Source organism: Cydia fagiglandana, chromosome 24, assembly GCF_963556715.1.
Source record: "Cydia fagiglandana chromosome 24, ilCydFagi1.1, whole genome shotgun sequence".
NCBI lineage: Eukaryota > Metazoa > Arthropoda > Insecta > Lepidoptera > Tortricidae > Cydia > Cydia fagiglandana.
Genome location: NC_085955.1, coordinates 10,432,374 through 10,458,649, shown reverse-complemented (window position 1 = coordinate 10,458,649; position 26,276 = coordinate 10,432,374). Strand labels below are relative to the sequence as shown.

Below are 26,276 nucleotides of genomic sequence, written 5' to 3'. Positions count from 1 at the left end.
ATCAATATTCAAAAAGACAAAGCAGCGGGTAAGTTAATTATAATCAATTTTAAAGTCCCTTTTTAGTTTTTTGTAAATAACTCGTAAACGGTGTCCCATAGCGAAATAGGTTTTTAAGAATAAATTATCTGTAACATAAAATTTCCTCCAAAAAACATCTAGAACACTTTTCTCTAGGATCAATATTTCAAGCGATATTAAAGGAAGAAAGTTAATTACAATCAGTTCACAGGTCACTTTTTTTTAGTTTTTCGTAAATAACTCGTAAACGGTGGCCCGTTGCAAAACAATATTCTACATAAATATTAAACATAAAATTGTCCACAAAAAAGGTTTTGTACACTTTTTCGCTACGATCAATATTTAAAGAGGTATTAAAGGGGTTAAGTTAATTATAATCAATTTCCAGGTCCCTATTTTTAGGTTTACGTATATAGGTAAAGAACTATTTTATTTTATTTTCAAAATTTAGACCCAGTAGTTTCGGAGATAAAGGGGGGGGGGGTATTTTTTTGTATTTTAATGTTTTATTTTGGGGAAGGGGGCTTTATCTCCGATACTACTGGGTCTAAAATTTTGAAAAGATATACAGAATAGAATCTATAGATGACAGAAAAACCTATTAGAATTATGTAGTCAAGCGCGAGTCGGACATTACTTAGTTTTTGAACCGATCCCTACAGGTTTTTTAAAGGCAATTCACTCGCGTTTAACATATAAAATACACTGTTAAAAATTGGGTAGTGTACGGAACCCTTGCAAGGCGAGTCCGATTCGCGCTTGGCCGGTTTTTATTCATTTTGAGGTACGGAACCCTAAAAAGAGAAAAGTGTTCCATATGTCTTTCGTAGAAAATTTTATATCGATTATTTATTTACAAGAACATTAAGAACTTATTTTGCTATGAGGCTTATTTTACGAGTCATTTGCGAAATCCTAAAAATAGGGACCTGGAAATTGTTTATAATTAACTTACCCCCTTTAATATCTCTTTAAATGGGTGCGTATCATAATGAATATGCACTTTTGGTATAATTTCAGTTTATAAACGTTCAAAAAGTATAATTATCTTATGTATAATGCACTAAATATATATATTCAATTAGTATAACATAAAAATAATATAACATTCAATATACATATCGTTGTTTGGTATACTATACATATAAACTAACTATATTTAATATAACATTTATTACGCATATAAGTAAGGGGAAGGCCTATGTTCAGCAGTGGACGTCTTATGGCTGAGATGATACCGCATATAAATTAAAATATTTAATAAAATCTCATATAATTATCTGAACAAAACATTGGTAAAATTATTTGGATAGGATAGCTCAGAATTTCGAAGTTCATAGTACTTAACTAATAATAACTGTCAGAAAAGTAGGTTAGGTTAGGTTTGAACTGTAACCCCTCAGAGAAAAAAAACTGCTACCAGAAAAGTGGGTTAGGTTAGAACTGTGACCCCTCAGAGAAAAAAAAACTGCTACCAGAAAAGTGGGTTAGGTTAGGTTTGAACTGTGACCCCTCAGAGAAAAAAAACTGCTACCAGAAAAGTGGGTTAGGTTAGGTTTGAACTGTGACCCCTCAGAGAAAAACACTACTACCAGAAAAATGTGTTAGGTTAGGTTAGAACTGTGACCCCTGAGAAATAAAACTGCTACCAGAAAAGTGGGTTAGGTTAGGTTTGAACTGTGACCCCTCAGAGAAAAAAAACTGCTACCAAAAAAGTGGGTTAGGTTAGGTTTGAACTGTGACCCCTCAGAGAAAAAAAACTGCTACCAGAAAAGTGGGTTAGGTTAGGTTAGAACTGTGACCCCTGAGAAAAAAAACTGCTACCAGAAAAGTGGGTTAGGTTAGGTTTGAACTGTGACCCCTCAGAGAAAAAAAACTGCTACCAGAAAAGTGGGTTAGGTTAGGTTTGAACTGTGACCCCTCAGAGAAAAAAAACTGCTACCAGAAAAGTGGGTTAGGTTAGGTTTGAACTGTGACCCCTCAGAGAAATAAATCTGCGACCAGAAAAGTGCAGCAACTATCCATGCTATCGTCGTAATTGCATTTTAAAAGAGGTAGGCCCTTATATTTATTCTGTGATATTCGTTTTGTATATTATATTATTTCAATGTTATACATTTTCCTACTTATCATAAACGATATTAAATGTAAAGTACATTATACAATATAAAATTATAAAATTCATTGTTATACGTATCGCACGTTATACTAATTGCACGTTACGCCATTCATAATTATACTAATTGAATTTATATATTCTGAGCAATATATTATAGGTTTGTATACGTTCTATTACTTACCCTCTTTAAATATTGATCGTAGCGAAAAAGTGTACAGAACCTTTTTTGTGGACAATTTTATGTAGAATATTGTTTTGCAACGGGCCACCGTTTACGAGTTATTTACGAAAAACTAAAAAAAGTGACCTGTGAACTGATTGTAATCAACTTTCTTCCTTTAATATCGCTTGAAATATTGATCCTAGAGAAAAGTGTTCTAGATGTTTTTGGGAGGAAATTTTATGTAGATAATTTATTCTTAAAAACCTATTTCGCTATGGGACACCGTTTACGAGTTATTTACAAAAAACTAAAAAGGGACTTTAAAATTGATTATAATTAACTTACCCGCTGCTTTGTCTTTTTAAATATTGATCCTAGCGAAAAGTGTTCTGCATGTTTCTTGTAGGAAATTTTACGTTTATTATTTATGTATAAGATTTTTTTTTGCTATGAGTCATACTTTTCAAATTATTAAAGAAAATAAAAACAAGGAACCTTAGAATTTATTATAATTAACTTTCCCTCTTTATTATCTTTTTAAATATTGATCCCTGCGAAAAGTATACTGAATCTTTTTTGTTCAAAATTTTGTGTAGATTATTAACGTCTAACAACATTTTTTGATATTGGCCACCGTTTATGAGTTATTTACGAAAACCTAAAAAACGGGACCTTAGAAGTGATTATAATTAAATTTCCCGCGTTAAAATCTCTTTGAATATTGATCTTAGCGAAAAATTGTACTGAATCTTTCTTGTAGGCAATTTTATGCAGAATACTTATGTTATAGAACATTTTTTGCTATGTGCCACCGTTTAAGAGTTATTTACGAAAAACGAAAAAAAGGGACCTTTAATGTCAAATATCTCACTTCCGGTCAAGATTTCGATCGAGCAACCGGCAAATTCGGATTCAGCGGGATCTAATTAGGTTAAAAAACCCGGTTGCCAAAAAGTTATATGCTTTGCCAGTCGAAATAGATTTTATGAAAAATATGACCAGTCTAATTACTATATATGTTCAGAATATTATTTGAATAAACTTAGGATAGGATACTTAGGATAGGAAATAAATGTGTGTTTTTATATCTTTAAACCCAATTACTAAGTAGACTGCACATACATTAAAGTCACATTAAAATTCCATTTTGCGAAATAGAGATTTCAACCTTTAACTTTGCAAAAGTAGATAATTGAAATATTCTAAAAGCAATAAAAATAGATTAGGTTAGATTCGAGCTGCAATGACATTAGTTTGGGTTCAAGGCAAGGTTGCAGGGCCTCAACAAGGGAAAAAAGGGGGAGGGACTGTTGGCCTGGCTCAGTGAGCCAGAACTGACCCACTTATCCCTACTACTGCCGTAAGCAGGTAATGAATTCCCAATGTATTAAGTTTAGGTTTAATAAATTATAAATATATTTTATTAATAACATAATAATATACAAATATGTATAAGCATAAAGTAATAAATAAGCCTACAGCTATTAATAATGTCCGTAATCTGTATAATCCCAAAATACGGATCCCTCGTATGTGGATGCTGCTTACATAATCTCGTCTGTCAAGGTGTTTCGGCAGGAAAGGCCTTGGCAGACTTATAAATTCCTGAAATTAGGGTTCATACCTACCGACTAGAATTGGTTTCATGGTGGTATCAGATGGGTTACTGTACGGTAACCGATGGTCATCTTGCTTATAATCTCGTCTGCCAAGGTGTTTCGGCAGGAAAAACCTTGGCAGACTTATATATTTCTAAAATGGGGGTTCATATCTACCAACTGGAATTGGTTTCATGGTGGTATCAGATGGGTTAGTGTAGGGTAACCGATGCCGACCTTGCTTACATAATCTCGTCTGCCATGGTGTTACGGCAGGAAAAGCCTTGGCAGACTTATATATTCCTGAAATGAGGGTTCATACCTACCGACTGGAATTGGTTTCATGGCGGTATCAGATGGGTTAGTGTACGGTAACCGATGGTCATCTTGTTTATAATCTCGTCTGCCAAGGTGTTTCGGCAGGAAAAACCTTGGCAGACTTATATATTCCTAAAATGGGGGTTCGTACCTACCGACTGGAATTGGTTTCATGGTGGTATCAGATGGGTTAGTGTAGGGTAACCGATGCCGACCTTGCTTACATAATCTCGTCTGCCAAGGTGTTTCGGCAGGAAAAGCCTTGGCAGACTTATATATTCCTGACATGAGGGTTCATACCTACCGACTGGAATTGGTTTCATGGTGGTATCAGATGGGTTAAATTAGGGGTCCCGCTGGCCACCTTTGAGAGCGTCTGCCAAGCACTTCCGGCAAAAAAAATACTGGCAGACTTCGCTTTTATGTGTCTACATGTAAATTTCTAACTGCTGCCATAACTATTATTTCGGTATCAGATGGGTTAAATCAGCCCCCTTTTTTCGCACCGGAAGTGGCCTTCTTTTTCGTACTTTCGGCAAGTTCCGCCGTGGCAGACTATCGAATTCGGACTTAGCATCACTTTTATGGGAAACCATTGTGCATTTCATCGTGGTATCAAGTCGGTTAGAAAATTTGCGGCCGGCTCTTCTACTATGGAGTCTAAAACTGCCGGGAGACCATCTCTGTTGTTCCTCAGTTACAAATAATGACGTCATATAAATAATCACTGCCGAATTTCGTAAAATGTAAATTATAGCTATACCACGAGTCTCACATACACGTGAGTTACATGTAACGAAAGGTTATTAAATGTATTATGATTCACCTAAACATTGTTTGTAAAAAAAATGTACGGTTTCAGAGCTAGAAACAACGAAATACCACTTTTTATGGAAAAAGTAGATATGTATCAATTTTATAGCTAAACTAAAACCGTCAAAAAAATTTTGCGTATAACATTTGAAAAACTTGTTATTCAACTATATATCACAATTTAAATTTTACATTTCCGACAAAAACTGTGGAAGTTGTGGAAAAAAAACTAAAGCGCCCCAACAATTCTACCTTAATGCGCTCATATTATATGCAAAGAATAGTTCTATTTATCGAGTATTAAATGAATGAACATTACATAAAATACATGAAAACGACATTTTCAAATGGAACCTTAATTAAAAAAATAATAATTTAGTTGATAAGTAAGCAAAATACTGTTTCTTTAAGTACCTAATCTCCTCCTTTCAAAGTCGGTTAAAATATGGCTTTTGTTACCTGGGCTACAAAGACAAATAAATTGACACCTCATTTATCAAAATCAGTTCAGTTGTTTCATGTAAAAAATACATAATTACATACGTAGATAGCAGTTCCTGCTGTAGTTGCGGTAAATATTAATATGAAATAGACTCTTATTGTCATGGCCTAACGCTACATTATTAGAGAAATGTAAAGTTACATGCCAGTAAGTAGGTACATGCCTAATACAAAATGCCTTATCGAGGTAAATGCCCTATCAGTTCACTTATACATAACTAGCTGTTGCCCGCGACTTCGTCCGCGTGGAATCTTATCTTCAACATTTTACATCTTTAGTACCTATAATTTTCATATCAAAGCAATGTTTAAATTAAGTACTTTTTTTTTAACAAGTTGTATGAAGTTTTAAGTCTAGTGGATTTTGATGTTGGTTGCTGAAATTACTTTTTTTGTATTCTCATAATAGGTACCTATGCCCTTATACAAAGATTCAAGTTCCGCATTCCGCACTCACAAAATATCTGATCTCCATACAAACTTTCAACCCCTTTCTTTTCTCACCACCTTGGGGGATGATTTTCAAAAATGCTTGAATTAGTTTTCATGTTTTTTAATTTAAACCTTTTTTTTTGCAAAAAGTTCAAGTTCCTGGCTTAAAATTAAATTTACACCCCAAGACGAACTTTCATCTCCTTTTTAACCCCCTTAGGGCTTGAATTTCCAAAACGTTGCAATTACTTTTTTTGTAATCGGCTAATATGTCTTTCTACGAAGTTTCAAAGCATTTGTAATGGATTCAAACTTTGAACCATTTTAACCCTGCTAGGGGATGAATTTTACAAATCGCTGAAGTCACTTTTATTGTCATCTAATAATATCCCCAAATACAAAGATTCAAATCCCGCGCTCGAAAAAATGTATGATATCCATACAAACTTTCAACCCCTTTTTCACCACCTTAGGGGTTGAATTTTCTAAAACGCTGAAATTAGTTTTCTTGTATTTGAATTTGATACTTTTTTACAAAGTTTCAAGTTCCTAGCTTAAAATAAAATTTGCACCCGAAGACGAACTTTCATCCCCTTTTTAACCCCCTTAGGGGTTGAATTTCCAAAAACGTTGCAATCACTTTTTTTGTAATCGGCTATTATGCCTTTCTACGAAGTTTCAAAGCATTTGTAATGGATTAAAATTTTCAACCCCTTTTTCAGAGGCGTAGCTAGAGGATATGGCGCCCGGGGCAGGCACCAAATTTGCGCCCCCCCTCCCCCCCAAACGAAATGAACTAACGAAAGAGTTACTTTTTTCTTACAGTTTACTTTTAATTGAGACAAAAAAGTGTTTTTTATACATCGGTGGCTAACAAGCTTACGACCCACCTGATGTTCAGCGGTCACATGCGCGTTGCCGACCATTTTAAAACTTATACACTTATTTTTTGGAGATCTCCTTAGACTTAAAGGTTCAATATCGCTTGTGAGTTTGGGATCGTAGACTATTCACAGGTACAGCGCGCCTTTGGACTGATTTGAAGGGTCCAAGGTGGCATCCAGATGCTCCTGCCCAAAGGTGACAGCAGTACTCAATAAATGGGATCTGTCTACCCCAGAGTAAAGTATCGCCTCCCTTTATTGAGCACACCGAGTTTTTTTTTGGATACGAGCGCAGCCTACCCAGCAAGGTGGCTACGAAATTATTGGACGTCACTGATGGAGATCTCAACACCGAGGCTCCCAATACTCCCTGACATGGGAAGGCTTGTGCCTTGAAAAATGAGGTTTTCTTAGCCCTAAACGCGCAAAATTGAGTCTTGGTGGGATTGAATTGGACTAGATTGTCCCGATCCCACATCGAAACCTGACACAGGTTTTTCACGACATTCTAGTATCACAGAACGAGCGATGTTATCACGGCATGTCTTATACAGGGTGGTCCAAACCTTGACGTCCATAATTTTTTTAAATTTCTCACGCTGTGGGCTATCAGAATATGTACGTTAGCCGACGTTGCGTAGTTTTCGAATTAAGATTTTTATTACTTTTAACGTTTGTTAAGAAATTCTGGGGTGAAGATTTAATTAAAAAAAAAACTATTGAACTTTATTGTTTCTTTTTGTAACATAATCCTTGACCAACGGCGCAGTTGCTAAAACAACAGCATCCTCACTTGGCTGAGTTGAGCTGAGTTCAAGCTTAGATGTTGCCCTTACCTAAATAAACAAAAAATAAATAATGATAAAATACAAGCGATTTCAAGGACTTTTTGTTATTTTAGAAACTGCTAGACCCTAAGTTTTTTTAAAAGGTCAAAAAAGTGATACTTAATAGTCCTAATTTTTCAGAGTCGCCGGTCAAAGGAACTGAGGTGGAAAGCTTCCAAATTAGTAATTCATTAAAAAAGTCCTCTTTTGTTATTTCTACTATTATTTTATGGTGTCACTTCCCCATCGCTATTTCATGTTATATGTGCAAATACCACGAACATGTATTAGAAGACATAAAAGCAAAGCAAAGCTTCACCCCGGAATTTCTTAACAAAAGTTAAAAGTTAAACTTGTAAACTACGAAAAATCGGCTAATCATGGGGTATATACATATATTCTGATAACCCACGACGACGATACTAAAAAAAATTTTTGGACGTCAAGGTTTGGACCATCCTGTATACAGGTTGGCTAAAAAATAACTGCATTTTCCTTGCCAGGGAGATTTTGGGATTAAACCTACTGAGCAAATCGCGAAAAAAAAATTTGGCTGTGTCCTACATTTTGGCTGGTCCATTTTCTATGGGAGGTATTTTGCCCATTTTGGCGCCCCCCCCTTGGACGGCGCCCGGGGCACGTGCCCCCTCCAACCCCCCCCTAGTTACGCCTCTGCCCTTTTTAACCCTGTTAGGGGATGAATTTTACAAAACGCTGAAATTACTTTTCCTGTCTTCTAATAATATCCCTAAATACAAAGATTCAAGTCCACCACTTGAAATTTTTTTTTGATATCCATACAAACTTTCAACCCCTTTTTCACCACCTTAGGGGATGAATTTTCAAAAACGCTGAAATTAGTTTTCTTGTATTTTAATAATATATCTTTTTACGAAGTTTCAAATTCCTAGCTTAGAAGAAAACTTTAACCCCATACAAACTTTCATCCCCTTTTTAACCCCCTTAGGGGTTGAATTTCTCAAAATCGCTTCTTATCTCTTGTACACTTTATAAATGCAATCTGGTGTGCATATTTCAACTTTCTGGCTTTTGTAGTTTCGGCTCTGCGTTGATGAATCAGTCAGTCAGTCAGTCAGTCAGTCAGTCAGTCAGTCAGGACACTTGCATTTATATATATAGATTGGCAAAAAAGAGTAGAAATTAAAAAGTGGCAACACTGTAGTGACGTCCGTGACGTTTTCTTATTGGTCAAGCAGATCTTGTCAGTACAAAAAGGCGGCAAATTTGAAAAATGTAGGCGAGAAGGGATAGCGTCTCATAGAAAATTTGAATTTCGCGCCTTTTTCTACTGACAAGATTTGCTTGACCATCTATAAATTGGTTTGAAAGGGACGACACTACAGAGTTGCCACTTTTTAATTTCTACTCTTTTTTGTTAAGCTGTAGGTACTGTAGGCTTACACACACAAAATAGGTAAACTTACATAGCATTTGACCCAGTCCTGCCCCTGGCATTTGATCTCGGGTAACTTCTTGTCGAACTGTGTGACCTCCTTGGCAAAAGGGTCCAGCTCCGGTATCTCGCAGCCCATGCCCTTGTCCAGTTTCAATGCTTCTTGTAATTCGTTCTCTACTATTCTGGAAATATAAAACATAACCTCAAAAGGGGTGGTTTAGACGACGTGCGAACTCGCTTTGTCCTTCACGTTGGCACGCGTATAACACATCTATCCTCTAGCCGCCCAGAGACCTATAAAAAGGTCTCCTGTTCCATTCTAATTTGAACTTTGTGTTGACAAAATAAAATTTAATTTTGCTTGGCAAGGTTTGACGTATGGGCGGCTAGAGGCTATAGGATCCTACCATCTATGCTTAGCGCCTACCGTGTGCGGCGCATCATTATGAACCTTAAGGCTCCAGTACACAGCTAGTGGTCAAGGATGGTCCATGCCAAGCCATGCTTTGCAATGCGCAACAGTAGGCCTATATATCACATAGGCGTTCACACAATGGTCAAAAAATAAAAAATACAAAAATAAAAATCAAAATTGCAAGCTCTGATTGATATAAATCTATAATAAACTGATAAGTCTCTTCATTGCTCCACAATAATGACATTTTGGGCTATTAACATTTAATCAAGCGGTCAAAAATTCAAGAGACTAAACAAACAATGGCGACTGTGTGAACACCACAGGCCACGGTACGCCACGATTCCTTTGGGGCTGTCCATAAATTACGTCATCGATTTTTGACGATTTTTGACCCCCCCTCCCCTATAATCATCCAAAAATCATGCTTCAAATGACCCCATTTCCTTCAACTTCATGCTACCGTCATCCGATGCCCAGACCCCCCCCCCCCTAAATTGAAATGACGTAATTTATGAATAGCCCCTTTGAAGCGCCACGATTCCTTTGAAGTGTGCCAAAAAACCGACAACTCCCCGATTGCTCACCACGGCTGACAACTGACGGCAGTTGTCCGCCATTGCATACCATAGCCCCCTGTACACAAAGCAATCGTATGGGAATCGTGGCGTACCGTGGCCTGTGGTATTAAGTATGTCTCCTCCACACGATGGGCCAGCGCCGGCCACTCCAAGCGACGGATTTATGCGTTAGAGGGAGCAGGTGATATTGCTATCTCATTCTACCGCATGGCTGCGTCCCTTGGAGTGGCCGGCGCTGGCCCATCGTGTAGAGGAGCCGATTACACAGTCACCCCATGGCCGTGGCTTGGCATGGCCCATCGTTAGCCACTGTGTACGGGGGCCTTTACCTCCTAGTAATTTCCTGGTCTGTGTACACAGTAGGTGAATACACGTAGTATAACGCGCACAGGGACGCGATAACCACCGCGACGGCCGCTTTGCGGCGGCGGCACCAGCGTTTAGTCAGCAGCGCCATCTGTGAATCAATTCGGTACAAATATTATATATATGTGACGTTCCACGGATAAAGGTACCTTATGGCGGTCGGCGCTTACGCTATTATTAACGACGCTCCAATACGAATGCGGTGCTACGTGACGTAAGGGGTCATCCATTAATTACGTCACACGAATTTCTAGGTTTTTTGACCCCTCCCCCCTCCTTGTCACACTTGGTCACATTTGGCAAACCCCTCCCCCCTAGTGTGACGTCACATTTTTTCTACGAAATCGCCAAATCGAATTAAGTACCTAAGTATTATTAATATTTTATAAAAACATTTTTGACGATATAAATTATAAATATTAGTAATTTTATAACCCAAAACTTTAGGAAAGAAAATTAAACGAATAAAAACGAATATCGTTTTAAAAACTTGTTATTTAAATGTACAGCGAATAAAATCATTTAAATAAATTTTCGGTTACTTTTGAAGTTAAAGTGACGTCACAAAGTTTGTGTCTCCCCCCTCCCCCATGTCACAATATGTCACATTTTCTTGACCCCCTCCCTCCCCCTAAATGTGTGATGTAATTAATGGATGACCCCTAAGCACCGACCGCCATAAGGTACCTTTTCTCGTGGAACGTCACATATATCCTCCTGAGCAGTGGGGAGACACTCCTGACTTCGGTCGAACTCGGCTCCGTTCGGCTCAGCATTGCTCCGAGCAATTATTAGGGTTGGCACCACTTGACTTCCTTTTGCGTGCACGACCACAGATAAGATAATCACTTGAATTTTGACAACCCTAAATAGCCGAAAGGGATAGTGATGGGATAATAGCTCGGAGTAATTAACAATGGAGCCGCCATTAACAGGCGTTCCCCTCTGTCGAAAATAGGCGGCCAATGGTCAACCACATGTCAACCATATGTATGGACTGACGTACCTATATACATTTGATGTGCCCCTCCCCCGCAAAAAACGGCAGACTATTTTGTACCGAAAATTTTACACATGGCGTCTCCGTTGGCAGTGGCGGATTTGCAGTCTTTGCCGCCCTAGGCCCCAGGCCTTGTAGCCGCCCCTTTCTCAGCATCGCCCATCATATTGACTACATTTAGGTCAGGCAACGAAAAAGTATAGAGGGAAATGCTTGGGACACATTTTTAACTTAGTAACTTTATTTGGACTCTTTAGGAGGTGAACATATCAAAAGTCCCCTTGAGCGGGGGTAGGGGATCGAGTTTGGTTTGAAGGTCACATTTTTCGGTTTTCCGCTTATTAGGTACTTATATCTAGCAATGTACAAATTGCAGAACATTCCCAAAAAGCGGAAACGTTCTCGAGAATGTTCTCAGAACATTCCTGCAACATGGAAATTATTGTTTAAATAAGAGAATATACTTGAAATAAAGTTTAAATAGGCATAACTTAAAACTAAATGTTATTATGCATATATTTTTGTCTATTAGAGTTAGCTATTTTGTTGATGTGATAAATTTACCAATAAGTTGCTTAAATTCTCACTGTATATCAGAGAACATTTCGACTTTCGACAATATTTTCCAAAATTTTTTTTTTGTTTCATTAGAATCTAGAGGCCTCTATCTCCCGCCATGCCAAATCTCAGCGCGCTCGGACCAACTTGAAAAAAATTAAAAAAAAAGTCGGCCATTTTTTTTTTATGCAGATTGTTTTGTCTCGGGGCCCTCTATGACATTTGGTCGAGCACCCCCCACCTATCACGCACCGTTTAAAAGTTGCCATACAAAATAAAAGTGGCCAGTTTTCCCGCAATAGTAGCATTTTTCCAAAAAAAATTTTTTCATAAGTATCTAGGGGACCCCGAGATTCCGTGACCAAAATTTCAGCGCGCTAGGACAAAATTAAAAAAGTTAAAAAAAAAAGTCGGCCATATTGAAAAAAAAGGGCGGCGTTAAAAACTGTCAGGGTCCCTCTATGACATTTGGTCGAGCACCCCCCACCAAATAAATAAATAAATTCTCGTTCTCGAGAACATTCTCAGAAGTTACCGAGAATTTCTCATGTGGAAAGTTTCGCAACTTTGGAAAGTTCTCGTGCGTGCATTGCTAGGTACATCTCAGAAACTATACGTCCTTGTGATATGATCATGGGAACATAGGTTTTGCGAAAAAAATAAGCAAATACTTACCAGTTTTACCAATAGCATTGACTTTTAATGTACCTACAAAAACATTCAAAAAATCTAAAAAAGAAACAAGAAAAACATTTTTTTTGCTATACCTATAAACACTCATATAATTTTTTTTTCTCTTCTTTTGGCCTCCAGCGAATTCCAGAGAAGTTTAAAGGACAAATTAGTAGGTCTTTAGACCCAGTACTTTCAGAGATAAGAGGGGAGGGGAGTGGTCATTTTTTGCCTATTTTCTTGAATAACTGCTAAACTATTTATCCTAAAATTATGAAAAAAATATATATATTTGAGATTCTTACAATGAGCTCCTTGATTTGATATGTAACACGATATAGTTTTAAAAACTTTAATTTTTGAGTTTCTCATTTACCCCCCAAAAATGGCCTCCATATTTAAAATTCATTTATTAACGTTACACGTCCATCTTTGGGTCACAAACATACATATGTGTGCCAAATTTCAACTTAATTGGTCCAGTAGTTTCGGAGAAAATAGGCTGTGACACACGGACAGCCAGACGCACGAGTGATCCTATAATGGTTCTGTTTTTTTCCTTTTGAGGTACGGAACCCTAAAAACGGGGCCCTCAAGATATCAAAAAACTTGTAGCTTGTAGCAAATTTTACCCGCTTTCATTTTGTATAATGAGCATGTCGTTAGAACGCATAGTTTTCGAGATATGTATAAGCGAAAAACCGAAAAATGTGACCTTCAAACTCCTTTCTTCCCCCGGCTCAAGGACTACGACCGGGGTCTTTTGATATGTTCACCTGCTAGATAAATAAAGTTAGGTACGAAGTCAAATTAAAATTGTGTTTCATGCATTTCCCTCTATATGTACCTTTTTTGAGAATTCGTTGCCTGGCCTAACTTTGAGTTATTTTTTGTTATCATCAGCGAATTTTTTTGTCACAATTTGCCGCCCGTAATATTTTGCCGCCCTAGGCCCGGGCCTACTGTGCCTTATGGGAAATCCGCCACTGTCCGTTGGTTATATCCTCTAAGGATAATAGGGTCATATATTAGAAAGCGCCAGCATGATTCGACCCTGAACCGCTGTCAAACTTCGGGTTTGTAGGAAGTGTCCTTTCTGTACGGTAGTACTATTATTTCTTCTGTGTCCTGAGTCCCCCTTGTCATTACTGCAGTTTTGAATTTGGAACCTTCTTATATTCCATTTTAATTCGAAATTCCAGTTGGATCTGATTTGGATTAAACCCTTAGATAAATTATAAAGGCCTCTGGGACTTAGGAGGTTATAGGTTAGCAAGCCATTTCCGTCAGTAATAAGTTTTTGGCAAAAATTCCATTTTTGTTACAAGCTTTTATCGCTGACTGTACTTTTCTTACGACAGACAACTAATACTCATCGAGACAATTCTAAAAACCCCTAACGCAATTAGTAGGTTGCGTTGTGTCATCACAGAGTTCCTATGGCCACCTCCTGTCTCCATCATCAGATCAGTTCGAAAGTACCATATTATTGTATTGTCATCAGAACTACATACAGCTGCCAATTTTCATAACGCTACGATCCTTGGAAGATGGTTAAATTAGTTACCTTAGATTCCATTACATAGTTACATACATGTTGACGTTCCTATGGCCACCTCCTGTCTCCATCATAGATCAGTTTGACAGTACCATATTATTGTATTGTCATCAGAAATACATACAGCTGCCAATTTTCATGATGCTATGATCCTTGGAAGATGGTTAAATTAGTTACCTAAGATTCCATTACATAGTTAGTTACATACAGGTCGACCTAATAAAAGCTTGTTAAAAAGGCGGCAAGTTTGTAAAATGTAGGCGCGTAGGGTCTGTGAACCATAAAAAATTCACACGATTTTTTTACTGACGACATTGATTTGCCGGACTCAGGAATATAGTGAGGAAACTCGCATACATCCGCGATGAAATTCAAAAGTGCATGTGAACTTGTGAAGGCCCCAACCCGCTCGTGGAACTTCGGGGTCATCCATTAATTACGTCACACGTTTAGGGGGAGGGAGGGGGTCAAGAAAATGTGACATATTGTGACATGGGGGAGACACAAACTTTGTGATGTCACTTTAACTTCATCAGTAACCGAAAATTTATTTAAATTATTTAGTTCGCTGTACATTTAAATAACAAGTTTTTAAAACGAAAATAGTTTTTAATCGTTTAATTTTCTTTCCAAAGCAGTTTTGGGTTATAAAATTACTAATATTTATATCGTCAAAAATATTTTGATAAAATATTAATAATACTTAGGTACTTACTTAATTCGATTTGGCGATTTCGTAGAAAAAATGTGACGTCACACTAGGGGGGAGGGGTTTGCCAAATGTGACCAAGTGTGACAAGGGGGGGGGGGAGGGGTCAAAAAACCTAGAAATTGGTGTGACGTAATTAATGGATGACCCCTTCCAGTAGGAGCAGTAGAGTAGGTATTAACCTTGAACCAGTAACATTTAGTAGGTAGTTACGAAGGTTACTGTTTGGTAAGTTGGGTTGTAGCGTAAGAGCTTGGAGTACAGCACGGAAGCACAGAATAAATAATAGTACTAGGTACAAAATACTCACTCTCTAACAAAACGCGTCTGTTACGATCAGGACAGATATGGCCGCTAGGTGGCGACAGCGCCACGCGCGGCTTATGGCTAGCCACCAAAATTGGTGTGGAACGAATGTACTTTCTCATTTTTTCTTCCGTGCTATATACCACGCGTGGCTCACTCCGCGATTTCGGCGCTTTGCTACAGGTAGCTATTGTTAGGAGAGAAAACACCATACATCATTAAATAAAGGATTTAATACATAAAACACGGAAAACAGGCGTAGCTTCAAGTAAATCACACTCCGACGCAGTAATGGCGGTCGATCCTCGTCTGACAGTCCGGGTCGCGCCCAGTGTATTCAGCATTGACACCACCGTAGGGCTGCGTTCGAGCAAACCACATAATCGGTTATCACTATTTAGCCACGCCTGGTATAATAGTACGGAAGAAAGAATGAGCGCGCCGCGCTCTGTATAATAAAAGTAATTGAATGTACCATGTACTTTGATTGGTGTGTGTGTGATGGTGTGTGGTGGTGTGTGGTTACTATTCACAAAATACTACCATACCATATTAATTGCTATTATAACAAAGTAAATATAAATCAAATCAAAAATTCCAGATAATATTTACCTGACAGTGCGGGAGGATTGACTTTTTATACATTTTTACTTTGCATTTTTAGTTATCTATCGCTATGACAGCTGTGCCACCGGATTATGAGTTTTTGTTTGCGGCCAGTTCTCTAAATATCACGAAGATAAAATAAAGTTGGTCAAGCAGATCTTGTCAGTAGAAAAAGGCGGGAAATTTGAAAAATGTAGGCGCGAAGGGATATCGTCTCATAGAAAATTTGAATTTCGCGCCTTTTTCTACTGACAAGATTTGCTTGACCATCTTTATAAACTTGGTCAAGCAAATCTTGTCAGTAGATTTAAATTTTCTATGGGACAATAACCCTTCGCGCCTACATTTTTTAAATTTGCCGCCGTTTTCTACTGACAAGATCTGCTTGACCAACTATAAATATATCCCATCAAAAACATTACATGTAAAAAGATGCAAGTCTCGCAATGCAATTCTTCTAATACAAAAAAGTTTTGAGATGTTATGTGAAACCAAGTCGGTTATTTTAATCAGTGCCAGGGGGTGTTAAACCGTATCAATAAGATATCTGTAATTTTTAATACATATAATGACTTGGCAATCGCACATAATGCTTTACTCGTACCTCGTACCGTAATCGCTTAGTATTTTAAGTTAATAATAAAACACATATTTTCTTTACTATATTTATTCATATATTTACAAACAAAGACAGATTCATATATTACGAGTTATTTTCATGAGAAAATACAAAACCTTAGCTTATATTATTATCATTCCCATTCATGTACTCTTTAGAGCAAGCACGAACGATACACCAGTCCCTTTCACGCCTTAAATAATTCATATTATCAGTATGATATATTAGTCATATACGATACATGTGCGAAAAGTAGAAAATTCGCAACGGGTGGCGATAAATTGAAACAGGACCGTAGGGAGTGTTTTACATCGACACGAGTTGCGAATTACCTGTTCGCACGTCTATCGTACAACGTTTTGCAATACAGTCAGCAGCAGAAGTTGCTTCACCCAAGTATGGAAAAAGTATGGAAACAACGTTTGTATCTATACTTCATTTTTTTTAGCATTAGTAATTTGGTAAACAATCTTGATGTGTCTTTTAATTGAAAAACACATTTTAAAAATAAGTTACGGCAAATATGTAACAATTATGAATCTAATACGATCATTTATATTTTTCTATTTTCATATGTAATAGTTTTTGATTTTTAAAAAGCGTTTTTCAATTAAAAGACATGTCAAGATCGCTTACCTTCTTGCAAGTTCTTTCTAATGCTAAAAAAGACGAACTATATCTTTGTTGTATATTTGCATCCTAAAATTTTCATTGGGCAACACCAAAATATTAAAAATTCCCGCTACACGTTTAAATATCCTAAAATATCGTCGAAAAGATAAAAAAAAACCGGGCAAGTGCGAGTCGGACTCGCGCACGAAGGGTTCCGTACCACAATGCAAAAAAAAACAAAAAAAGCAAAAAAACAACGGTCACCCATCCAAGTACTGACCACTCCCGACGTTGCTTAACTTTGGTCAAAAATCACGTTTGTTGTATGGCAGCCCCATTTAAATCTTTATTTTATTCTGTTTTTAGTATTTGTTGTTATAGCGGCAACAGAAATACATCATCTGTGAAAATTTCAACTGTCTAGCTATCACGGTTCGTGAGATACAGCCTGGTGACAGACAGACGGACGGACGGACGGACGGACGGACGGACGGACGGACAGCGAAGTCTTAGTTATAGGGTCCCGTTTTACCCTTTGGGTACGGAACCCTAAAAAAGTTAGGACAAAGATGATAGTTGAGGACAGTCTTTTCAAAAGGGCTTATTTCTCTATGGACACCATACAAAAACACTCCTCTCTATCATAGCCAGCCTTTGAGTTATTTACTATTCACATGTTCTATTATTAATAAAATTTTACCATATTGTTTTCAAATCGTCAATGAATAATATGAAATCAAAATATAAGCTTGTTTCCATACTTTTGGCCTTAGGTGTATGTTCATAATTACGCTCTTATTCTCTTAAGAATAAAGTCGTGTCAAGATCATTTTGAACACCTCGCCCGCTTAGCAATTTCTGCTGCTGACTGTACATACGCCCCTTTAAGTTTTCGACGTAGTTACGTAATGTGCTTATTATAGCACAGGGTGTCGTAATGGAGCACTATATGTATTGTAAAAAAAGAGAACAAAAGGGACTTAAAATCTAAAGGAATCTATGGGATTCCTTATACTTTATGACTAGATTTATTTTAAGAAATTCCATTTGGTATTTTATATGGTAGCAGAGCGGCTACCGCGAAAACCGAAATTCGCAAATTGCGGGGATCTTTCTCTTTTACTCCAATGAAGGCGTAATTAGAGTGACAGAGAAAAATGCCCGCAATTTGCGAACTTCGATTTTCGCGGTTACAGCCCAGATATTCTTTTACTACAAATTATTATTAATTAAATCAAATAGAAATATATACCAAGAGAAAAATAATAATTTCATAGAAGTTTGACGTTTAAAATAACACTTGCACTGCGTGTGCTATCAAAATCGTTGCAGACTTATCTTTGTCTAACTCTAGACATAAATGTGACTTCAAGTACACAGAGCGTATCTTAAGTATAGTGCGTAGCTTTCAAAGAGAGCCTGATGGCTAATCCTATTGTCTATTGTTAAGTAAAACCGCACGTGCTACTTACCTGCAAAAAAGGGTCATACTCATTCTACTTGGCACCTGAGCGCGGGCTAGTCCAACGCTCAAAAAACCAGTGTAGTTGCGCTCTCCGATAACGCGCCTTTGTTACGCATCTCGATGACACATTTTAGACTGGTTTTGTGGTTCGACTCGCCGGCACTCGGTAACCGAATTACGCAGGTTTTTATGCAGGTGGTTGTGGCACGTGGCACGAGCGGTTTTACTTAACAATAGACAATAGGATTAGCTCGGGCTCAGTTACGAAACTACGAACTATAACTTAATTCTTTTCGTCCTGGTGGTCATCTATACCAACCACCTATTTACATACGTCCCCTTCAAAATTGACTAAAAATTGTTTTCCCTCATTTTAGTCATCATAAGCCATACACTACTGCACGCTTTTATTACTAAAAATCAGGGCTCGGAAACCGTTCTCATTTGTCAAACCGGTTTCGTTCATTCGCCCGGGAACGAAAAGGATTTCGTTTCCGTTTGCTGTTACCGGTTAAACAACTGTTCTTCTGAGATAATTCCATGAATTGAGATGAATGGAATTCCTTGCCGGCGTCTATATTTCCGTGTTCTTATAACCCGGCAACCTTCAAATCAAGAGTGAACAGGCACCTTCTGGGCGAGCTCGCTCCATCGTAGGCCACGTCTACGCCTCGGCTAGTCTGTGGCCAAGAGTAAGCCCATTCATAAAAAAAAAAAGATAACGGTTTATGCTATATACGTTCTCATTTCGTTCTCAAGGAACGAAATTAAAAAAAAAAAAGTCATTTATTGTCGCAACAAAACTTACAGCAACAAATCGAACAAAGAGAAAACAAAAAAGGTTACACAAAGGTTAAAAGGTTACGGTTAAAGGTAATTAACCGGTTAAATTGAAAAAATCGAAGCGAGATAGAACGAGTAAATATTGCTATCTCTTTCACATATGACAACGAGTTTAACCGAGAGTCTCCGAAAGCCAAGAGTAACCGGTATTTTATCGTTCCCTGCAAACCATAAAGTTCCGTTCCCTCTTCTTACCGGTTAGGAGACAGAACGAAATTTGTTATATTGCGTTCCATCAATTAACCGGTTTTTTAGTGAACGAAATAATGTAACGGTTTTGGAACGATATTAACAGGTATTTCAATACCGGTTCAGAGCCCTGCTAAAAATTGTATAATTAATAAAAATTTGTGACACAAAGTGTTAAAACATTAGACTAATAACTAAATAATAAAACATTATAAGGTATGATGCAGACAAGAGTGACTTTTTAAGCCAAAGAGGGTTTTTTATAGTTCTTGCTGAAACACACTATAGTTCGTTTTTTTAGCATTAGAAAGAACTTGAAAGAAGGTAAGCGATCTTGACATGTCTTTTAATTGAAAAACGCTTTTTTTTAATCAGTAACTATTACTTATGAAAGCAGAAGAATATAAGGCCCAGCCATACAAGAGCATTCCTCAAAAATTCTGAACATTTCGATCACATCTTAGATTTCTATAAAAATTGGTATGCTAGTAAAGTACATGAAGCTGAACAACTTCCACCATATTTCCCAAAATATCCCACAAAGTTTCTATGAAACATTCCTTTTTTTGTTACCAAATGTGTAAGGAAATCTGGGTGTGAAATTTCTTCATCTGTCTCAGAGTTGTGCGTAAAATTCCCTATTGTATTAATACAAAGGTTTCCTAATAGGGATGTACCGACTAGTCGCGAAAGCCGACTATCCGGCATCATCTGTAGTCGGCGATTAGTCGGCAAATATGGCCGATTAGTCGGCAAAAAGCCAAATTCCTATTTAACTTTCTTACGAAAACTTTTATTTGAAATTATTGACAGTGTGGTCGCTTTCTTATGTCCGACTGTCCGGTCGTCATATGAGATATAGTTTTAGGATTTTTAGTGTTACGTGCAAAACTTTGTTCACGGAACACTTATTTATTTATTCTATTTTATTTTTTAGAGTTACTAAAAATAACGCATAAAAATAAAATAATATAATAAATGTTAAATAGCGCAACGAATAGAGTAAAACGATTGTTTTTTTAGTGCATTTGAACCAAACTTAGACCAAACTAATGATCTGGCCGACTAATCGGCCATCCGAGCGCCGATTAGTCGGCTAGTCGGCCAAATCAATAGTCGGTACATCACTATTTCCTAAATTTTATGAATAAGGGTAAACGTTTGAATATTTAATAATAAATGTATATTCTTATAATAAAAAATAAAAAATTATAAATTATCTAAATTGAGAAGATTCATTTGTGCGTAGAGTATTAGATATTAGTATTATTTAGTATTTATTTATCCTAACGGTATGGATGTAAGAAACAAGAATATTGAGTCTATCCTCGCAAGGCCCAGTGTGCATTACAATGTACAGACGAGGTCAAAGATATGTTTAAACTTTTGCACCTTACTCCTTTGTAATAAGGCGAAAAATGTAAAAATATCTTCGATGTCGACTGTTCACATCGGTTCAATCTAATCAGAACTTTTCATGAACCATTCAGTGAAGTACAATTTCCTATGTCTCGTTGATTTCTCAAACAAACTAAATTAATCCCAGGGTTCGGAACCGGATTCTAGGGTTCCGTACCCAAATGGTAAAACGGGACCCTATTACTAAGACTCCGCTGTCCGTCCGTCTGTCACCTGGCTGTATCTCACGAACCGTGATAGCTAGACAGTTGAAATTTTCACAGATGATGTCCCAAGTAACACAACGTAGCTGAATATTGTTTGAATAATAGAGCATGCCGTACTTAATGCTGAATAAGGTAGCTGTATAACAGCTGAATAAGCGTTATACAGACGTTATACAGAAGGTTTGGGCGCAAAGTGGGCATTGCCCACGCCGCTTATTTCTGAATAACAGTAATGTAATAGCTATATAAGTGTATGCCCACACATTGAATCGCTGAATAACACTTGTATAGAGGCTGTCAAAAGCTTATATACCGCTTTTAAACCAAAGTTATCCAGCTTTGTACACAATGAATCAGTTATTCACACGTTATGAAGCTTTTGGTTCCAAAGTGCACTTTTACAGAAAATGTATTCAGATATTTGTGTTAAATCAATGATTTGTCTTCCATTTTAATTTGTGAACTCGTGTCAAAGTGTAGTTTCTGCAGTGAAAACTTACAAAATAAGGAGGACATCACCCATATATTTATTTGATGTTTACATAACTTCAATTTCATTGCGCATGCGACTTTACTGTTAATATATATATGCATTTTATTTAAAATTTTAAAGCGCCACGTAAATAATGCACCGTTTCAAAAGTAAATATAGAAAATTTACTACTCCACATTTAAATTTGTAATTTTTCTGCTTTGTTTAGATGTTTTAGTGATAGAAAATGTACTTTAACAAGTTATGCTACGATAAAACTAGTTTTATAAATGAATAAAATGGGTTTTTCAGTTCATTTTCAATTCCTATATAATTGTAGAGGTTAGAAAGTGAGCAACCGTAATGGCGTCCGACTGTGCTGAATATAAGCTGCTGCCACAGCTATTATTGTGCTAATTTCTGAATAAGCATTCACATTATTCGCGTTACTAAGCAACATGTTAGATAATAATGGTCTTAACACAACAAGTTTTGAATAACATCAGTATAATAGTAATTGTTTTCTCAATCTTAAAGCCTATTAGGGTTCTATACACAAATAGTAAAAACCACATAGATCCTCACTACTTTGATGATAAAACATTATAGGTATGTAACACGGGCAATATTCAATCCTACTTCCCACTAATATTATAAACGCGATATAATATATAAGTTATATGATAAATCTGGGGGCACGGCAGTTTACACAGTTATTTTTTCCGTTATTTGTTCCGACAAATATGTAGTAGGTAAAGGTAACGCAAAGATGTACGACGTGAGTACGAAGATGTATATAGTATGAGTGGTATGGTTACGAGTATGGTATGAATATGAATATGGTATAGGTGCGAAGGTGAGGGTATATCATTCATTCATATTAGCAGCGGGTATCACGGGTATGAGTACAATTAAGTATAGTTTGATATGGGCAGTATTGTTTAGGTATGAGTACGAGTACAGTGTGGGATGGGTATGAGTAGACCCACTTGAAAACTAAAAACAGTCTGTTCAAAATCGACAGGAGAATCGATTTCGCTATGAGGGTGATTATTTTATTTTTCTCATACCCAGTCCAGTCTACAACTTTTTAATGCAACAATATGAATAACTGGCATTTGACACATTGTTTGCCAACTAACAACAACCTTAAATGGCCATTGGTAAACTTTATCTCGTTGCAGTAAGGTATGAAAATGGTCAGTTAACAGTGTTTACGATGGTAACTAGCAATTGTTTTACGTCATTAAAAGTAGAGATGCAACGGATAGTTGTTTGGCCGGATTCCGGATATCCGGCCTGGACACTGGCCGAATATCCGGTATCCGGCCGCCGGATATTCGGCCGGCGGAACTATACCTACATTTCGGTTTTTCAGGTGCGCATTCTGCAGGTTTGACCTGTTTCCTAGTAAACGTTCGCGCGGACTCATTTCTAGGTTCGAAATGAGTGCGCGTGCAAGTCAGTGGAATAATTAAATTGTTTTAAAATAATAAACAAGTACGATTACGACCATGTCTGTTTCTTAAATCCAATTTGTTTACTCCGAAATCATGCAATGTTACTATCCGGTATCCGGCCGAATAGAAGGTCACTATCCGGTGTCCGGCCGGATAGTAAAATAGTGGCCGGATAGGCCGGATAGTAACCGGATATCCGGTGCATCTCTAATTAAAAGGACTATGCATCTTGTGTAAAATAACCAATCGAAGAGAATTGTTACGAAAACTAAACCTCGATTTTTTAAATAATGGTTGGTTTAAAGAATATGCGTATTTATTCTAGTGATGGGTAGGACATCAATTTAAAATGAGTTTGTATGAGTACCTCATTTTCTAAAATGAGGTGTTACAATGTCTTACTTCAAATGAGGTGAGGTACTAGCATATTTTCAGCGTTGACTATTCCATTAACTCCAACGGCAACAAAAATATTTAATGTATATACATATTTATGTATTCATCACTTCCTTTATAAATAAATAAGTAGTAATATTTCATTGGAGTGCAATTCTGGAGGTTAAGAATAGAACTTTTAGGAGAAAGATAATTTTAGAATCAAACTAAGAACATAAAGTACCTAACTTAATTTGCTGCTTTTATGAAACTTGTTCTAATGTAGCTCTTTTTTATTGTTAGATTGTTTAGACCTCCTCCTTGCTACTTGATATAATTTTAAGTATAATAATCACTAGCGACCCGCCCCGGCTTCGCACGGGTTAGCAAATTATACACCTAAACCTTCCTCAAGAATCACTCTTTTGATAGGTGAAAACCACATGAAAATCCGTCCAGTAGTTTTTAAGTTTATCGCGAACATACAAACAAACCCACAAACAGACAGACGCGGCGGGGGACTTTGTTTTATAATATGTAGTGATATATTTCATAAGTACCTATTAACCATAAAACTACCACAATTTTTAACAAACTAAGGAGAACAAATTCAATATTTTCACAATCATTATTATATAGAAGTGACTAACTTACCACCTATAATTTAACAGTAATATCATCAATATGATAATAAACATAAACAAAGCACCATTCGAGCCGGCCGCACCGTCTACATTTACACTTCATTTTTTCATGCAAAAGGCACCAAGGAAGATCCGCGGGTATATTTACTGGCGAAAACTATGTCCATATTTTGTTATGATTATAAGAATTATTACTAGGTATTAGGTATTAGAGAACTAAAATTAGCTCTAGAGAACTAGAACGAAGTACGGACAAAATAAATATAAATATGTCATAATCATAACTTGTCAGTTCGAAGACGTTTACAAAGAATGTTAATAAAAAGTATTGCAAATTCAAATCGGTATAATTTACATCTACATGTTTATTTTACCTATGCAAATTATACTTACTTTTCATTTAATAAACTTGAAACTTATTGAAATTATCATAAATTGTGTACGCTACCGTATTATATTTCAATAATATTTTAGTCACTTAAAGGATTTCTGTTTCTAACCAAGCTTCGTAAATGCCCGCCTGGTATACAGAGGGCGTACCGCGAACCAAGTTCGTCATGTTGCCTCCCTGTCACACTTACGTACGAATTTACGAGTGCGACAGAGAAGCAACACGTCGAAATTCGTTTTGAAGATTGATTTATCGCGCCATTTTGACACGTAAGTTAGGATCAAAAAGGCGTAAGATGTATGAAAGCTTGCAGCGCTTACGCTTGTTGTCTTTCGTGTTTAATTTTTAACGTATTTTCGGTGGTGACGCGAGGCGATATTGAAGTACGGCGCGTGTCTGTCTCACTCCCTCTTTGGATATTTCTAATTCGTTGATTCATTTTGAGGTATTCATGTCACAAAGAGCCGGTGAGCGGTACAAACTCAACGCTTTTCTCGGTGGACCTTTTGTCGTTGCAATAAGGTTTGTAGTTCGGCAGTTGACAGTGTGGACCATTACGTCCATTACTCGTTTCTTCATTTGAGTTTCGAGTGTCGGCGAGCGGGTGAGGGGTGAGCACCTCGAGCGCCTCGCGCGATCCAGGGACTCTTTTGCGAGGTTATGAGTAGCGTATGAGTTTTCAGGGTCGCGAGTGAAATTGAAAGGATAAGAGTTTTTTTAAATTTGAAGTGTGTGAATGATTTGTGTGGCAAGAGGTGTTTGTGATGCGCGCGAGTAAATGAGTAAAATGAATAGAGGTGTGATGTAAGACATTTTTGCGGTATGAAGTACTGCGACAAATTAACAAAATGAGCGGTACAAATGAGGTGCTTCACGAGTGAGCGACTCAACACTAATTTATTCTTGATGCGTTCAAAATAAAATAAAAACACGCTCAAGCTCAAAGCAATCAGACTCAAGTAGCACTGTTGACCGTGTATAAAGCTACGGAACCCTCTCCACTGCGCACTTGTTGATACTAAGCAGTAGTTTGAATAGCGCTTCTCATTGCGTTCATTTTGCAGCTTTTAGCAAGAAAATATAGTATATGTGTACTAAAATCGCTATAACTTATCTATAAGTGTTGTTTTAGTATTTATTATTCAGACGTTATGTCAATAAAAGCCATAATTAACTCATATATGCAGCTACTGAATAACAAATAATATGTGGATTTTATTACAGCTTCCAGTAATAGCGTCCACCTTTATTCAAAAACTAGCGTTAAAACAGAAACTGCAACCGCTTTTATACAGTTGAAAGTCTTCACCGACGCTTCTTTTCAGCATTTAGTAGCCACTATCACATTTTTCTTAATATTGTCTGCTTAAAATCATACAACACAGAATATATACAGCTAATTGCTGCTAATGCTGCTATTATGCAGCTTTTAGTAACCACAAATGCTTTAAGCTGAATAATGTCTAAGTAACTGTGTAAGAAATAAGTATTATTCAGCTTTAACATGCAAAACCGATACTATGCAAAATTTATTCAGCATTTATTGGTATAAAGGCCCCACTAGGCCCACATATTTTCTTATTCCGAATTTAGTAATTTCCACCGCATATACACAAAATTTATGCAATCTTAATTTGAATAAGATGATAATTTTACTCTATTATCCTGCTTGTGTGTTACTTGGGGTATTTCTGTTGCCGCTTTAACAACAAATAGT

General features: G+C 37.0%; 1 protein-coding gene and 1 pseudogene across 1 annotated transcript in view; both read right to left on the bottom strand.

Moving 5' to 3' along the window:
* Positions 1-10,546, bottom strand: part of LOC134676360 (uncharacterized) — a 36,701-nt pseudogene extending 26,155 nt beyond the window's left edge.
* The window catches only part of LOC134676373 (uncharacterized), a 250,632-nt gene that overhangs the window by 189,290 nt on the left and 35,066 nt on the right, over positions 1-26,276 (bottom strand). The window lies entirely within an intron of this gene.